Raw genomic sequence first — 7,575 nt, forward strand, 5'->3', positions numbered from 1 at the left:
TGAAGTGAACCAAGTGTTCATGAAACTAGTAAGGGACTGCCCACTTAGTGACGTCACTTCCGGTCCGGCGAGACCACACGCAAACGGAGATTGAAAGACTCAGCAGGACTGTTTGTGTGTATCTCCAAAAGGAACTTACTGTTTTTCACAGAAACGCCTCACCTAAGCCAGGTTTATTAAACTTTCACTGGCATTGGAACTGAGCATTATTCAACTGTTACTAAATCAACAAATGTTTAAAATATCCATTGTGAGATATTTTACTCTGAGAAATTTGTTTTAACTTGAACTATGCATAGGTGAAAGCCTGGATCTTTACATCTTACTTCATAGATTTATTTGACAATAAATTATCTTTTACATCAGCATTGTGACTGGAGAGTCACTTGTTTTCCTATGACAAGATGCAAACCATCTGAAATACTCTGATTGAGAGCCACGATTTCATCACCACTTATACCATACTACAAGAGGTGGAAGCAGAAAAGACGCATATTTAATACAGATAGGGATACATATCCCCCCCGTGAACATCGCATACCTCACATGTTTGAGGTCTTACAAGGTGAGCAAGTTTTTTTTTCCTTTTCAAAATACATCACCTTTGTGTGTGCAAATTACACTATTGGTTGCTTTTTCTTTTTCTTCTCTCCCTTTCTATGAGCGTTGTTCCTGCCTAAACTAATGCTATATATACTGTATGTATATATATATACATATACAGTATATATATATATATATATATATATATATATATATATATACATACACATATTTAAACATACTCACCTAGATTACGAGTTTTGCGTTTGTGTTTTAACACTGAAAAAATGGCAATTTCAGCGATAAAACAGCAACTCAGTCATTGCGAGTCATGTCGGTATAGCTGTACCGCAAGCCTTTAGCCTGTAACGCAACTTCAGTCCTGCATTTAAAAAAAATGACGTTTTTGTGTGGGAGTTCCATAGCGCTGCCATTACAAGTTTTGCGGTGAGGCTAAAATGCTGTTTTACGCAACAAAACTGTTACATAAAACTCATTACTAAAGTGTTATAAGGTACACTAACACCCATAAACTACCTATTAACCCCTAAACCGAGGCCCTCCCACTTTGCAAACACTATTTTAAAGTTATTAACCCCTAATCTGCCACTACCGACATCGTAGCCACTAATACAATTTATTAACCCCTATTCCGCTGCTCGCCGACATCGTCGCCACTATACTAAAGTTATTAACCTCTATTGCCCCGCACCCCAACATTGCCCACACTATAATAACGCTTGAGCGTGAGCTCTAAATACCACCCACTTGTAATTTAGCCCTTTGTGGGAGCTATGAATGCTTTATTAGAAGGGAAAGGGGAATGTTTGTTCTGTTATCCTGTAATCATAAATGAAATGCAAACAAAATGTCAGGGGGACATTCATTCTACAATTTGAATGACAATATTTCATCCCTAATTATTAGGTACATCCCAAAATACCCAGGAATAAAGATAGGAAGCCAAACATGCACCCACACACAGACATAATGCTTTCACTTACATTATATACAAAATAGTATTGCACAAAGTAAAAACTCAATAAAACTAAGCATAAAACAAATAATAATGGATCATTTTAATTTTTAAATGAGTACCATGTATAGTGAAGGCTCATTTTTTATTTTATATGCAGCAGTTTGGTGTTTTTGCTAAGTTTGTTTCAATCCTCTTATCCTACCTAAAGAGTTTGTGTATCCACTTAGAATGACTGATTATTCAAACATGGCAGGGTATTCTTGGCAATTACACCTAATCTAATAGCCCTAAAAAAAAAAGACCCTCCAATAAAAAATACCCTAGCCTACAATAAACTTCCATCAGCCCTTAAAAGGGCCTTTTGTAGGGCATTGCCATAAAGAAATCAGCTCTTTTCCCTGTAAAAAAAAATACAAAGACCCCCCAACAGTAAAACCCATCACCAAACCAACCCCCAAAATAAAAAACCTAACTTCAAAAATACCTAAGCTACCATTGCCCTGAAAAGGGCATTTGTATGGGCATCACCCTTAAAAGGGCAATCAGCTCTTTTTCATTGCCCTTAAAAGGGCATTTAGTTATTTTAAGAATGTCCAAAACCCTAATCTAAAAAGAAAACCACCCAAAAAAGTTTTAAAAAATCTAACACTAACCCTCGACAATCCACTTACAGTTTCTGAAGTCCAGACATCCAGGCGGCAATGTCTTCATCCAGGTGGTGAAGTCTTCATCCATCCAGGCAGTGACTTCTGTCTTCATCTAGGCGCATCCTATATCTTCATCCCGGCGGCGCGGAGCGGCTCCATCCTGAAGACATCCGGTGCGGAGCATCCTCTTCCTAAGGTCGCCACCATATACAGAACCTTCAATGCAAGGGATAAGAGCTACTGAAATTATATTGGCTATTCAAATTAACCAATAGAATTTCAGTAGCGCTCATCCTATTGGCTGATTTGAACAACCAATAGGATTTCAGTAGCTCTCATCCTATTGGCTGATTTGAATTTCGAAAATCAAATCAGCCACTAGAAATTCAAGGGAAGCCATTTTGAAAAAGTTCCCTTGCATTGAAGAATCAGTATACGGCAGCGACTGTATGAAGAGGATGCTCTGCGCCGGATGTCTTCAGGATGGAGACGCTCCGCACCGCCGGGATAAAGATAGAAGATGCATGCTAGATAAAGATAGAAGAACTTGCCGCCTGGATGGTTAGTGTTAGGGTTTTTTAAACTTTTTTGGGGTGTTTTTTTTTTTTAGATTAGGGTTTTGGGCATTCTTAAAAGAGCTAATTGCCCTTTTAAGGACAATGCCCTTACAAATGCCCTTTTCAGGCCAATGGGTAGCTTAGGTTTTTTTTTAGAGTTAGGTTTTTTATTTTGGGGGGTTGGTTGGGTGGTTTTACTGTTGGGGGGTCTTTGTATTTTAGTACAGGGAAAAGAGCTGATTTCTTTAGGGCAATGCCCTACAAAAGGCCCTTTTGAGGGCTATTTGTAGTTTATTGTAGGCTAGTTTTTTTATTTTGGGGGGCTTTTTTATTTTTATAGGGCTATTAGATTAGGTGTAATTGTTTTTATTTTGGATAATTTTGTTTGTTATTTCTTATATTTTAGTATTTTTTTATTTTTTGTTATTTAGTATTTTGTAATTTTTGTAATTGTAGATGTAATGTTTTTAGTAGGGTTAGCTTTTTTAATGTGTAATTTAATTAATTTAATTTGTAGTTATTTTAATTTTAATGTAATAGTAATGTCAGTTTAATTTATAGCTTAAATTTAGTTTTTTTTTAATTTCCCAGGTAAGTTTTTATTTATTTTAAGATAGGGATCTTGTAATTTTAATTTAAAGTTATTGGGTTGTTAGGTTTAGGGGTTAATAGTTTAATTTAGTTTTTGGCGATGTGGGGCTGGCAGTTTAGGGGTTAATAGGTTTATTTAGTGGTAGTGATGTGGGAGGCCAGAAGTTTAGGGGTTAATAACTTTATTTCATGGAGGTGATGTCGGGGAGTGGCAAAATAGGGGTTAATATCTTTATTATAGTATGGGCAATGTTGGGGTGCGGGGGAATAGGGGTTAATAACTTTAGAATAGTGGCGGTGATATCGGGAGTGGCAGATTAGGGGTTAATAACTTTATTTTTGTGGCAGCGATATCGGGAGTGGCAGATTAGGGGTTATTAACCTTATGAAGGTGTCGGCAATGTTGGGGGCAGCAGATTAGGGGTGGGGTTTATATCAGGGTTTAAACGTAACTTTTTTGCTGGAGCAGTAGGAGTCTAGGAGAGAAGTCTCTAAAGATATCCAACATTGCCATCATTTACCCCATGTGATTGGTCAAATAAGTGGGTGTGTGCATTTACACTCCCCTTTATAGAGCCTCTCCTCCCTCTTCACCTATCACTCTTGAGAAAGTCACGCCGAGACGTGACGAAACGCGTAGAGACCCGCCCACCCCTGAGCCATCCGTTCCTGTGAAGCCGCCCCAGCTCTAAGTCTGCAGCTACGAGTCTGGAGGTATAAGAGCAGAGGAATGTTACCACATAGCCGCTTTCTTTAATCTGCTTGCCCCATATTCCAGTGTTGAATCACAGGTACAATTACCACTGTTGTTCATGTCTGATGCCTTTGCATGAACTTCGTTTGGAGACACTTTTAATGGACATATTTTGACAACCGGGCTGTGTTTTGGAAAGCATTGGAGGGACACGCCAACTTTGACATCCTTAGAATACAGAAGGAGGCTGACATGAGACGATAAGTCTTGGGTGTTTTTGTTGCATATATGCTGAATTTTAACTTTTATCTTGTGAGTGGCCATTTGTCGTGTGTGTTATATTAAAACTGTTATTACTCTGCATTTGAGTCTGCGCTCCTCTCTTCTCTATTTTCAGAGAAAAACGTGTTTTGCAATCAAGGTCTGTGGAATCACCTGTTCCAGAGGAGCTGCTGGACACGTTTGCCTTATTCATATGATCTTTTTAGAACAAGTATAAAGAACTTTCCTTGCATTTATATCACTGGACATTTTGCTATTTGTATTTATATTTTATACATTAACATTTGGTATGTTTTACATATGATATTCAATTTATAATTTCCAGGATCATTGCGCTGCTTTGGTGTGTGTGTCCAAACACTCCCCAATTCTTTGTAGTATGGACATTACTAGGGGACTTTGAGAGTCAAATGGATGAAAATTTTCATAATCTCTCTGCCATCCTGCATCGAGTGCCTGTGGAGCGAACCAAACATTGCACTTCATCAGGCGATGATGTACCTGATGCCATGCGATTTCTGAGCACGGGCCTAGCCCCAGCTGCTGTGCTTGGGAGAGAGGAGGTTGCCTAGTCATGTGGCCCCTCGGAGTGTTCTGCTGACTTCCCGGAGCTTGCCAGGCCTCTCCCACTGCTAACAAAAACAGCGCATGTGACTGCTCAGAAGATTTGGCATATACGGAGTACTGGGGATCCGCTTACTGTATATTCCTTTCTGCCACTCACTAGTACAGCCTCAATGGGTAAAAGCCCTGGGTTACCACATAAGAAGACACAGACAGATCAGTATATAAGAGTTTTGTTGTGTGAATTGTTCTCTTTCAGTAGCGATCGTAGTTTTCATGTCTTACCGGAGATTCAGTTTCCTCGTGAGCAGCGTAAGCCCTTGATCACCTGCCTGAGGATCTGAGTGGGGTAAGCCCCTTATTAACTGTACCAGGGATTATGGTGAACTTCATTTATCCCCACTTGAAACGTTCAGCATACAACTTCTTAGCAACTGTAACCTAGAGCCGACAGCTTACCCATATATATCAATAGATCTGAACACCAGCAATACTATAGACTTTTGAATTATATAGTGTCATTTCACATCTTATGTTTAGATTGGGACAATGCCTTACCAAAGATCACATAATTACATTCTACATTGTCTGCCAGCTGATTGTCGCACACTGTTTATACTTGGTGTTGATGGACGTGAACACACAATCCCATAGCTACCATTACTCCAGACACTAATGAAGAGGATGTTAACAAAACTGTTATGTTGATAAAAAAAAAAGTGTATTTCAACAGTCTATTACATAAGTGTCCCATGGTAACATGAGTAATACTATATATCAGTTTTCTGTTTTGAGTTGAATATTTAGTTACTGATGTCATTTCTGAGGTTATTCTATGCTTAACATTTAGCATAAATGTAAACATTACTTGTTTTTAGTCCCCTGGTTTTACAGTAGCTCCAGACACACACGGCTAGATTTAGAGTTTGGCGTTAGCCGTCAAAACCAGCGTTTGAGGCTCCTAATGCTGGTTTTGTCCGCCCGCTGGTATTTAGAGTCAGTCAGGAAAGGGTCTAACGCTCACTTTCCAGCCGCGACTTTTCCATACCGCAGATCCCCCTACGCCATTTGCGTATCCTATCTTTTAAATGGGATCTTCCTAACGCCGGTATTTAGAGTCTTGGCTGAAGAGAGCGTTAGAACTTGTCAGGTTCTGTGTTACTCTGTCTCTGTCAGCTACACCCACTCCTTCTGATTGGTTGAGAGTCCTTTAAAACACCTGCTCACAATTCAGCATGTGCTTAGTATTGAAGATAGTACACCTTACTTTTGGATTACAAAGCCAGCTCTCAGCCCTTTGGAAGGGTTCACTAACTTCCTCTTTTCCTGCCTAGGAATCTACTCTCAACTGAGGAACTATCGTCCCAGTACAGCCTTATCACGGAGAAGCACCTAACATATTGTTCCTGAAGTGTCAGTGGGGTAATTCTGGCTCATACGCCTAAATTCAATTGTCTGCTTTATTTTTAATCACTCTGCAGCTCCTGTGTGTTTGTAAACTCTCCCACAAGCTACCTGTCAGACTGCCGCAATCTGCAGCTCCTGTGTTCTCCGATTTCTCTCTCAAGCTGCCTGTCAGTCTCCGCATTGACTCCGCTGCAGCGTGACATCACATCCTCCTCACGGACAGCAGACGCAACTCACTCTCAGCAACACCGGAGCTACACACCAGCCTCTGCCGCTCCCAGACTCATCTAGGTACTCATTCCATATACGAACCGTATCTCCTCTCTGATGTTATAACTTTTATATATGCAGCCTTTGACTTACAGTAACTAAGCTGTGCATGAACTCTGCCTGTCTACTTTAGTGTGCTTTCTGCTGCAACTGCTCTGATACCTGGTTAAAACTTTGCTTTGCTGTTTAGGTGTTTGGCCTTGTCTATAGTTACTATTGAGAATCCTGCTGCAAGAGCTGCCACTCTCCTTAACCCCTTCAGTCACCTTCTGTGTGAGTTTTCTCACTAACTCACCTAGCCTGAGTAAAATCACTTGTCTGGAAGAATCCCTCTCTCTCATAGGGGATTCACACAGCTAGGTGAGACATACCAAGATTTATACATAGGTTCTGCAGTTGTGTTCCATACTCAGACCATTGTTGTTCCCTTATATAATACTAAGCCCAAAAATTATCATGGAACCAGCAGACCTTCGCCAGATTGTGTATAACTTAACACAGAAGGTTGATCAGCTAGCTCAGGGCTTGCATCATCTTCAAATTGAAAATGCAGCTTAAAGGAATATAATAAAATAATTAATAGCTATTAAATCAAATCAAAATGAAGCCATAATTGAACCCCAAATATCTCTGCCATATCTTTTTTCTGGAAACCGCAAAGCCTATAGGTAGTTCAAACATGCCTGCTGTCTTGTCTTTTCTATGAGACCTAGGACTTACCCCACTGAGAGAGTGAAAGTCTTGACAACCATCTCATTCCTCAGGGGGGACCCCAGAAACTGGGCAGACAAGTTCTTTGAGACCCAGGATCCAATTCTAGCCTCATTGGAGGATTTCTTTGCCGCCATGGATGAGATGTTCCAGGACACTGATGTACAGCTCACTGCTGAAACCTCCTTGAGAAATCTCAGACAAGGAAAGAGACCCGTGGAGGAGTATGTCACGGACTTTAAACAGTTCACCACGGATTCCCTCTGGACTCCTGTTGCTCTCAGAAACCAATTCTGTTTGGGTCTTTCTGAGCAATTAAAAGATGAGTTT

The sequence above is a fragment of the Bombina bombina genome, chromosome 3 (genome assembly GCF_027579735.1).
Source record: "Bombina bombina isolate aBomBom1 chromosome 3, aBomBom1.pri, whole genome shotgun sequence".
In the NCBI taxonomy this organism is placed as follows: Eukaryota; Metazoa; Chordata; class Amphibia; order Anura; family Bombinatoridae; genus Bombina; species Bombina bombina.